We start from the raw sequence: 11,496 nt of genomic DNA on the forward strand, positions 1-11,496 counted from the left end.
GCTATATCAACCATTTATTTGTAATAAATGCATATGTACTATGTTGGGATTCCCCCTCCTATATAAAGGGGACCCTTGTTATTTTTTGCACACATGATATCCAATAAAACATTTAATATAAGAACTTTTCTGCTCTTTAACTTAAACATATTCTCCCTTGATTGTATTACTTATATTTATTGTGTTTCATTAATTGTTCTTCATTTATTACTTATTATTGATCATAAAGAGCTCTTATCAAAGCTCTTAGAACTGTTAGTCCTTCATCGGCCATTCATAGCCTAACGCTTAGCTCGACCTCGAGGCCCTGTATGGGCCAGCTCGAGGCCCAATTCTCAGCCACTCGGTTTGCTTAACATACTACCTTCAAGCTCTTATCATATTGTCTAATTGCACACTTAGCATCTACTTCCTAACAACTAACATAAAAATAAATAACATATTTGTAGAACAACAAAATCAAATCTAATTGTAATTACCATTTTCAAGGTAAACAACTACCCATACTCACCGCCTTTCGACTCAAGGCATCAGTCACCACATTGGCCTTCCCGAGAATATATAGAATGGTAATATAATAGTCCTATAGCCACTCCAACTATCTCGGTTACCTCAAATTTAGATCCTTTTGTTTGAACAAATGCTGGAGACTCTATGATCTATAAATAACTCACAAGACACGATGTAGAGATAATGCCTGTAAATCTTCAATGCATGAACGATGGATGCCAACTCCAAATTATGAACATGGTAGTTCTTCTTATGAGTCTTCAATTGGGGCAAAGCATAAGCAATCACTCAACCGTCTTGCACTATGTCGTACCCAATACCAATCCGAGAAGCATCACAATACACTCTATAAGAGCCTGACGCTGAAGGCAAAACTAGAACTGGAGCTGTGGTCAAGGCAGTCTTAAGCTTAAGAAAGCTCTCCTTATACTCATCCGACCACCTAAATGGCGCACCCTTTTGGGTCAACCTGGTCAAAGGCGCTGCAATGGACGAGAAATCCTCCATGAGGTGACAACAATATCCGGCCAAGCTAAGAAAGCTCCAAATAACCGTAGTTGAAGACGACCTGGGCCATCTCTGAACCGCCTCTATCTTCTTTGGATCCACCTTAATCCCCTCACTGGACACCACGTGCCCCACGAACGCCACCAAACCGAGCCTAAACTCACACTTGGAGAACTTGGCCTAAAGCTTCTCCTCCCTCAACCTCTGAATCACAACCCTCAAATGTTGTGCATGCTCCTCCTAGCTACGTGAGTACACCAGGATATCATCAATGAATACGATGACAAATGAATCAACATATGGTTGAAATACAGTATTCATCATATACATTAATGCTGCTAGGGCGTTGGTCAATCCGAAAGACATCACAAGGAACTCATAGTGACCATAGCGGGTCCTGAATGTCGTCTTCAGAATATCCGAGTCCCAAATCTTCAACTAGTATTACCTAGACCTCAAATCAATCTTAGAGAACACCCTCTCTCTGAAGATGGTAAAATAAATCATCAATGCACAACAAAGGATACTTGTTCTTGATTGTAACTTTGTTCAAATGACTATAATCAATGCACATCCATATATTACCATCCTTCTTCTTCACAAAGAGAACCGGTGCACCCCAAGGTGACACACTAGGCCTAATAAACCCTTTATCAAGAAACTCATGTAGTTGCTCTTTCAATTGCTTCAACTTAGCTGGGGCTATACGATACGGAGGAATAGAAATAGGCTAAGTGCCCGACACCAATTCAATACCAAAATCAATATCCCTTTAGGGTGGATGCCCGACAGGTCTGCAGGAAACGCATCGAGAAAGTCTCGCACTACCGGAACATAATGAATAGTAGGCTTATCAGCACCAACATCCCTCACAAAGGTCAAATTAGACAGACACCCATTTGTAACCATCTGTTGGGCCTTCAAATATGAAATCACCTTGCTGGGAATATAGTCTATAGAACCTCTCCACTCGACCCTTGGCAACCTCGACATCACCAATGTCATGGTCTTAGCATGATAATCCAGAATAGCATGACATGGAGACAACCAATCCATAACCAAAATCACATCAAAATCAACCATACTAATCAATAAGAGATCAACTCTAGTCTCCACTCCCCCAATAGTCATCACACACGACTGATACATACGGTCCACAATAATAGTAACACCCACCGATGTAGATAAATGAACATGTAAGACTATACATGAACATGTAAGACTAAGGACTCATAGGGAATATCCAAATAATGAGTAAAATATGACGATACATACGAATAAGTGGAACTAGGGTCAAATAATGTAGAAGCTTCCCTGTGGCATACTAATACAATACCTATGATCACTATGTTTGAAGCAACGGCCTCTAGTCTGGCAGGAATAACATAGAATCGAGCGTCATCGCCACCTGATTGGCCTACCCCTCTAGGGTGACCTCTAGCTGCCTGAGCCCTATCCTGAGCTGACTGTGCAGGCGGTGAAGTGACTGGTGTAGAAGTCATAGTCTGACCCTTCTACTGAACTAGACCTCCCATGAGATAAGGACACTGCCTCCTAATATGTCCAAGCTACCCACACTCGTACAACCCCGATCCGTCAATGGTGGTGGGGACTGAATTTGACCCCGAGAACCAAAATAACTGCTAGAAGAACCTGGTGTAGGTGAACCCTGAACTGAAGGAGCACGAGATGAACTCTAAGCTAGGAGAGCACTAATAGATGACTGACCGAGATGAGCACTGTATGAACCACGACTAGCTGATGCACCATGATGAACTAGACGAGCTATTTGAGCGAGCCTATAAGGATGACCCCTGATGTTGTTGGACTGCCCCTAGAATAAACACCGCTAAAACCACCTAAACTAGGAGGCCTCTTGGCCTCCCTCTCCTTACACTCCTGACTACATACCAACTCTAGCCACCAAGCAATATCAACCACCTCATTGAACCTAGTACATGTTGCATTCTCCCGAGTCATATCAAAATGCAATTGATAACCGAGGCCATCAATAAACCACCTAATTCTCTCCCTCGCAATGAGAACCAACCAAAATGCGTGATGAGCCAACTCTAAAAATATCATCTCGTACTGGGTCACAGGCATGTCCTCCTGGGGTAGCTGCTCAAATTGCCTACACAACTCCTCCCTGCGGGTCAGTGGAACAAACTTCTCCAAGAAGAGAATAGATAACTCATGCCATGAAAGTGGTGTAGCATCGGCTATACTTCTCCACTCATAGGCCTCCCACCATCTGAAGGCTACCCCCTTTAAGTTGGAAAGTAGTAAATGAGACCCCACTAGTCTCTAGGATAACCACTATGTAAAGAATAAGCCAGCACCTGAAGTCCTAAGCATCCTCTGACTCAACCTCACTAAATGATGAAGGCTTGAGCCTCTCAAATCTCTCTAGTCTCTAATGCTCCTCATAACTCATAGCACGACACACTTGGTCCTGAGCAATTGCAACCAGATGTGCTGGTAATAACCATTTTGTATTAAGTCCCTACACTACTTGCTCTGAGGTACGGGCAGCGGGAGTCTGAGCACCTCCCCCGGCCTGAAAAGTGGCTGGCGCGGCCGGTAGAGAGATCGCCTGAGCAAGGCAAATGCAAACTGTCAATATCTGGGCGAAGCCTCCTAAAGGCCTGGAATCACAATAGGTAGAGCTGGTCCTACTGTCTCAACCACATCTGGAACCTACTTCTGAGCTGGAGCAACTGGTGGGTCTGCAGGTGCTACTCTAGCTGCTGTACGAGTTGCACCTTGGCCTCTACCACGACCTCAGCCTCTTGAGGCCCTAGCTGATAGTTGTGGTGGCCGTCTACCCAGTCTGGTAGCACGTGTCCTCACCATCTGTGAGAGAATAGAATAACAGAAGTTTAGTTTATGGAATCCACAAATTCGCACGACAAGAATACAAGAATGTGAAGTTTTCCTAAGGGTTTGACTACCTCTCGAAGATAAATACAGACGTCTCCGTACCAATCCATAAGACGCTACTAGACATGCTCATGATCATGATACTAGGAAAACCGACAACTCTCAAATTCCACTTCTTTAATACAAATTACATTAAAATAGGTATAATTAAATAAAAATATCATAAAAATTGGATGAAACACCACAACTCAATAAAGAATTTCCCAAAAATATCTGGGTGTCATGGAGTACATGACCATCTATATAGTAACACGATCTGACAAATGAAACACTGCTTAGGAAGTTAGGATATTATAAACAAAACTAAAAGATAAAGGAGGAGAGTCAAGGTCGACGGACGCTAAAGTAGCTACCTCGATGATCTCCGACTAGGTAAAACTCCAAGATCAGCAACCACTATGCCCGGAAACACCTGGATTTGCACACGAAGTGCAGGGTGTAGCGTGAGTACAACCAACTCAATAAGTAACAAGTTTAACCTTTGCTCTGAAAGCAGTGACAAGCTCAAACAATACAATAAAAGTACAGAGTTTAACAATACAGAGAACGTAGACATGCTTCCAGGTTTAACAGTAAAGTTCAACATGGATAAAATACGGTAAGTTTGACTGATATGAGGAATGTGACATCTCTATTATGAATAACATATGTGATGCAACACAATAAGCCTCAAGTACTCACACTCTTAGAGCACTCAATCTGACTATCTCAATTCTTGCTCGTCACACTCAATCACTCAACACTGTATGGTACCTGCTGCGGCGTGCAACCCGATTCACATATGGACATAAGGCCTATTGCAGCGCGCAACCCGATCCACATATGGCCATAATATTGCGGCATGCAACTTGGTCCACATATAGCCATAATACTTATTGTGGCATGCAACTCGATCCACATATAGACATAAGGCTTGTTGCAGCGTGCAACTCGATCCATATAACTCACTCACAGTCTTTTGAGCTCACAAATCTTATTCCAATTAGCCCAAATAATGATATATGACAAAGCAATAGTAGTAATAGAGACTAAGATATGATATGCAAATAACGGATGTGACCATGCTGGGTCTCAATAGAATAAACAGAAATGACCATACCGGGTCTCAATAGAATAAACATATACCCTAACCAGATTTTTAACATGAATCGATAGCTCAATTACTCTAACATATAAAGATCACAAGAATGGCTACAAGTCCTAATGACCACACAGTACCACAGAATCAACCAGATCATAATTTTTATGGTGCACGCCCACACGCCTGTCTCCCAGCATGTGCGTCACCTCAATAGCAAATCATATAAAACGTAATTTAGGGATTCGTACCTTCAGAATCAAGTGTAGAAGTGTTACTTACCTCAAACCGTGCAAATCTCTACTCTAATAAGCCATTGCCTTGTGAATCGGCCTCTGAATGCCTCAAATCTATCCACAAATAATTCTATATAATAAACACAAGCTATTGGAATCAATTCTGTATAAAATGCTAAGCTCTTAATCAAAAGTTAAAAAATCAACTCAAAAGTCAACCTCGGACTCGTGTCTCAAAACATAACCAAAGTTATAAAATCTGAACACCCATTCAACCACGAGTCCATCCATACAAAATTTAATAAATTCCAACACCCAATCGTCACTCAACTCCCCAAATTTATCTCTCCAATCCCTAGCCCAAAACTCCCAAATTCTACATAAAATACATACAAACTATGTGGAACATTCAATGGGTAAATAATATTATTGAATAAAAATGATCAAAAGTGGCTTACCTCAAAAAATCACTCACAACCCCTTTCAAAAATTGCCTTAATCTGAGTTTGCAATGTCCAAATATGATAAAACCTCGGAACCCTTCGACCTATTGTGACGACCTGGCCAGTCGTCTCATGAGTTACTGCTCTGTTTTCCCTATTTCTGCTTCTTTATGCTTTGTCTATCTGTGTTATGTGGTATCGGGTTGGTCGGATCGAGTTCGGAAAGGATTTGGTAAGGTTTGAGATACTTAGTCTCTTTAGAGCGAGTTTAGGTTGGAAAAGTCAACCAGATGTTGACTTGTGTGTTAGAGGGCTCGGATGTGAGTTCTGATGGTTTGGTTAGCTCGAGATGTGATTTGGGACTTAGGAGCGTGATCAGAATGAGTTTGGAGGTTCGGAGTAGATTTAGGCTTGAATTGGCGAAATCGGATTTTTGGCGATTTTCCGGTTGATATGTGAGATTTTGATATAAGGATCAGAATGGAATTCCAAGAGTTGTAATAGTTCCGTTGTGTCATTTGGGACGTGTGTGCAAAATTTCAGGTCATTCAGACATGGTTTGGTCGGGTTTTTGATCAAAAGTGTAATTTAGAAGTGTTTGGAAACTTAGGCTTGAATCCGATGTGTTTTGGTCGATTTGATGATTTTTGAGGTGTTTTGAAGATTGGTACAAGTTTGAATAAGGTTTTGGGATATGTTTGTGCCTTTGGTTGAGGTCCCGAGGGACTCAGGTGAGTTTCGGGTGGTCAATCGGGCCATTCCACGAAGTTGGAACCTGCAGAAAATTGCAGGTCAGTGCTGCAGAAAAATGACCTTCGCGTTCGCGAGAGGGTCGCGTTCACGAAGAGTCAGTTGAGGAAGCTGGAAATTTAGCCTTCACATTCGCGAGGGAGGTTCTTCATTCGCAAAGGGCTGGGCAGCTGTGCATTGCGTTCGCGGGGGTGTTTCGCGTTCGCATAGAAGGAATGGGTAGCTGAGCTTCAGGGGAATTTAATTCATCGCGTTCGCGATAGGGGGAACACGATCATGAAGCTCTGTCTGAGTAAAGCATCATGTTCACGATGGGGTGGTCGCAATCACGAAAGAGGAATTTTGGTCAAGGTATTTTTGTGCGTAGCGAACGCGAGGCTTTGACCGCGTTTGCGAAGAAGGATTTCAAGCCTGGGCAGAAGGTTTAAAAGGTCGTCTTGTCCATGAATGTGGGGTTTATTTCATCCATTATTGGTTGTTTTTGGAGCTTTTTCAAGGAGATTGAAGAGGGATTCAAGGGGAATCACTTGGAGGTAAGAATGTTTGACTTAAAACTCGATTCTATTGTGAAATCTACCTAATAAATCATAGAATCTAAGCCTAAAATTGAGGAATTAGGGCTTGAGATTAAGAGATTTTAAAATTTGAATTTGAGGGGTCATTTGGACTCCGATTTCAGTGTTCTTGGTATGTATGGACTTGTGGGAGGATAAGGATTCCGTTGATGTGATTTTTATCGAGTTTCGAGACATGGGCCCAGGGGTCGGGTTTGGCCAATTTTGGAATTTTTGGTATTATTTGATTATTTTTACTTGGGCTTCATTCCCTTAGCATATTTTGACGTCGTGATTCTGATTTTGGATAGATTCGATGCGAGTGGAGGCCAATTCGAGGGGCAAAGGCATCACGGAGTAGTATTTCCACCGGTTTGAGGTAAGCAGCCATTGTAAATCTGGAACTGAGGGTACAAACCCCAGAATTTGACTTGTTTTGAAAAATGCGATGACGCACATGCTAGGTGACGAGCGTGTGGGCGTGCACCAGTAGAGATTGTGACTTGGTCCATCCTGTAGCGACTAGTAGGCTGCATATTTGATTTGGAATCTTATATTATTCCATACTTTAGTCAGTTATACTGTATTATGGGTTGTATCTCATGCTTGGGGCCTTGTGTTAACCTGTTAAGACCCTTGTGGGCATTTTTACTATTCTTCCTCACTTTACTTGTTGAAAGCATATCCTCGGTCATGTTTTACCTATTTAAATGTTTAAAATTGGTTTTATCACTCCACTTCGAAATGTGAGGAGTGTTCGGACTGAGTTCCCTAATTTATATTATTGTGCCCGAGAGGCTGTGAGGTTAATGACTGAGAGAGGTTGAGAACCTAATGGTGAGGATATTTATATATGTGTGAGTTATGGATCTGGCTGCACGCCGCAGCGATACTTATATGGATCAAGCTACACGCCGCAGCCATATATATATTGGATCGGGCTGGCGCCGCAGCGATATGACACTTGGGCTGTAGGAGCCCCTCCGGAGTCTGTACACCCCCAGTAAGCGTAGTCGACTATAAATTATGGATTGGGATGCACGCCGCAACGGTTACTATGATTTCTATTATTATGAGATATTAATGAGCCTGAGTTCTGAGAGTGAGTACTGAGTGACGAGAGTGAGTCATGAGTGACTGAGAGAATGCCCAAGAGGCCATGTTCTAAGTGATACCTTGCCCGAGGGGCCTAGTTATGATGTTTTCAATGATTTCACTCTTCTTTTAAAATAACCTCTAATGGAAAGATTGCTAAGTATATGATTTCAAGTGTTTAAACTGAAGTTGATAATTTTACAACGAAACTGGTTTTAAACTGTGAAATGGATTTGTTATCCTGTTGTTTATTCAGTTATATGATTTTAACTGCTCGTCACTACTTTGAGACCTTATTTACTCTAGTTACTTATTGAGTTGGCGTACTCACGTTACTCCCTGCACCTTGTGTGTAGATCCAGATGCCCGAACGGCAGAGTGAGGGTCCTCAGCTGATCTAGAGTTGCCGGAGATTTCAAGGTAGCTGCATGGCATCCACAGCCCTATTTTCTCCTTCTTATCTTGTTCGTTTCCGCATTTTCTAGACTTATGTTGTATCAGATAGTCAGTTATGTAGTAGAGGCTCTAGACTCATGACACAAGATGTTTGGGGTTGTGTAGTTCATGTTTATTTGACTTTCGCTTATATTTTGTTGTTTTTAAACACTTATTATGGAAATTTGGTATTTAAACTTGTGTTAGAAAAATGGTTTTATAAAAAGAATTTGTTGTAGTTAATGGTTTGGGTTGGCTTGCCTAGTAATGTGATAGGCTCCATCACGACCGGGTATTGGGGTCGTAACAAGTTTGTTTCAGAGCCTAGGTTACATAGGTCTCGCGAGTCAGAGCCAAATTAGTAGAGTCTCACAGATCGGTATCGAGACATCTGTATTTATCCTCGAGAGGCTACAGAACCTTTAGGAAAATCTTCATATTCTTGAAATTCTTGTCGTGCGAATCTGTTGATCCGAGTACTGAACTTCTGTTATTCCATTCTCTCACAGATGGTGAGGACACGTGCTACCGGGCAGGGTGGACGACCACCAGTACCACCAATTCGGGCCACCAGAGGCTGAGGACGCGGTCGAGGCCGTGGTAGGGGTAGAGCAACTAGGGCAGCACATGCAGATCTACCAACTGCCCCAGCTCAGGATCAGGTCCCAGTTGTGGATGCTACAGCATCACCAGCTCAGGCACCAGCTATGCCTATTGTGATTCTAGGCCTTCAGGAGGTCCTAGCTCAGATCTTATCAGTGTGTACCAGTTTGGCTTAAGAGGTCTCAATTACTACGGCCGCAGATACTTCTCAGGCTGAGAGAGGCACCCAGACTCCCATTGCTCGCACACCTGAGAAGGTTGTGCAGGGACTCCAAACATCGGAGTCACCTCCAGCCCAGTCGGTTGCACCGGCTCAGAGTATGTAGTACCAATTATGCTGGACGACGAGTAGCGTCGACTGAAGAGGTTTGGTAGACTCACGCCTCCGACTTTTAGTGGTGTAGAGGGCGAGGATGCCCAAGGGTTCTTGGATAAGTTCTAGAGGATGCTTCGTACAGTGGGTATTCTAGAGACCAATGGTGTGGCTTTTACCACCTTTCAGTTTTCTAGGGCTGCCTTCACTTGGTGGGAGGCGTATGAGAGGCATAAGCCTGTTGGTGCAGCGCCCCTTACCTAGCAGTAGTTCTCTATTCTTTTTCTAGAGAAGTATGTGCCACAGTCTCATGGAGAGGAGCTACGTAGGGACAGATGAATGTGACACAGTATGAGATGTGGTTCTCTAAGTTAGCTCATCATGCGGTCTGGTTGGTTCCGATAAATAGAGAGAGGATTATGAGGTTTGTTGATGGTCTCACATATTAGCTTCAGATTCTCATGACTAGGGAGAGGGTGACAAGTGCTATTTTTGAGGAGGTTGTTGGCATCGCCCGTGATATTGAGTTGGTTCGCCATTAGGAGCGAGAGGAGAGGGAGGCTAAGAGGCCTCGGGGATTGGGTAGCTTTAGTGGTGCTCCTTCGAGGGGTCAGTTCCAGCTGGGTTGAGGCCACCCATTCAGATAGGTTATCGTGGGGCATCATCGGGTCATTGTTCTCACAATTCTCATCAGGCCACTCATCACTTAGTGCCCTTCTAGCACTGAGTTCATCTCGTGCTCCATCAGTTCAGGGTTCTTCTATCCCAGGTCCTTCTACTGGTCATCCCGGTGCCAGAGGTTCCTTTTAGTCCCCATCTCCATCAGTGGGGAGTTGTTATGAGTGTGGAGAGTTTGGGCATATGAGGAGGCAGTGTCCTCGTCTTCATGAAGATCAGTCTCAGCAGAGGGGTCAACCCTTGACTTCTTCTCCAATTACTTCACCACCCGCCCAGCTAGCTAGGGGTAGAGGTCAGTCAGCCAGGGGTCACCTTAGAGGGGGAGGTTGATCAGGTGGTGGTCAGGCCCATTTCTATGCTCTTCCGGGTAGACCAAATGTTGCTGCTTTAGATGCCGTGATTTCAGGTATTGTTTCAGTTTGCCACAGAGATGCCTCTGTATTATTTGATCCTGATTCCACCTTTTCTTATGTATCATCATACTTTGCCCGTTATCTAGATACGCCCCGTGAGTCTCTTGTTTCACCTGTTCATATATCTACTCCAGTAGGTGATACTGTTGTTGTGGACCATGTGTACCGATCATGTGTGCTGGCTATTGGGGGTCTGGAGACCTGAGTGGATCTTTTATTATTGTGTATGGTGGATTTCAATATCATTTTGGGCATGGACAGGTTATCTCCGTGTCGTGCTATTCTAGACTGTTATGCCAAGACAATCACATTGGCTATACCGGGAGTGCCATGAATTGAGTGGCGAGGTTTGACTTATTATGTTCCTAGTAGTGTGATCTCATTCTTGAAGGCCCAGCATATGGTTGGGAAGGGATGTCTTTCGTATCTAGCCTTTGTGAGGGATGTCGGTGCAGAGACTCCCAGTATTGATTCTGTTCCAGTTGTGAGGGATTTTCCCGATGTGTTTCCTACAGACCTGTCGGGCATGCCACCGGAGAGGGATGTTGATTTTGGTATTGACCTGGTGCCGGGCACTCAGCCCATTTCTATTATGTCGTATTGCATGGCACCAACAGAGTTGAAGGAACTAAAAGAGCAGCTTTAGGAACTCCTCGATAAGGGGTTCATTCGGCCTAGTGTGTCACCTTGGGGTGTGTCGGTTCTATTTGTGAAAAAGAAGGATGGCACTATGAGGATGTGTATTGATTATAGGCAATTGAACAAAGTAACAATTAAGAACAAGTATCATTTGCCTGACATTGATGATCTATTCGACCAGCTTCAGGGAGCAAGAGTGTTCTGTAAGATTGATCTCCGTTCGGGTTATCACCAGTTAAAGATCAGGGACTCGGATATTCTTAAGATAGCTTTCAGGACCCGATATGGTCATTATTAGT

This window comes from Nicotiana sylvestris, chromosome 3, assembly GCF_000393655.2.
Source record: "Nicotiana sylvestris chromosome 3, ASM39365v2, whole genome shotgun sequence".
NCBI lineage: Eukaryota > Viridiplantae > Streptophyta > Magnoliopsida > Solanales > Solanaceae > Nicotiana > Nicotiana sylvestris.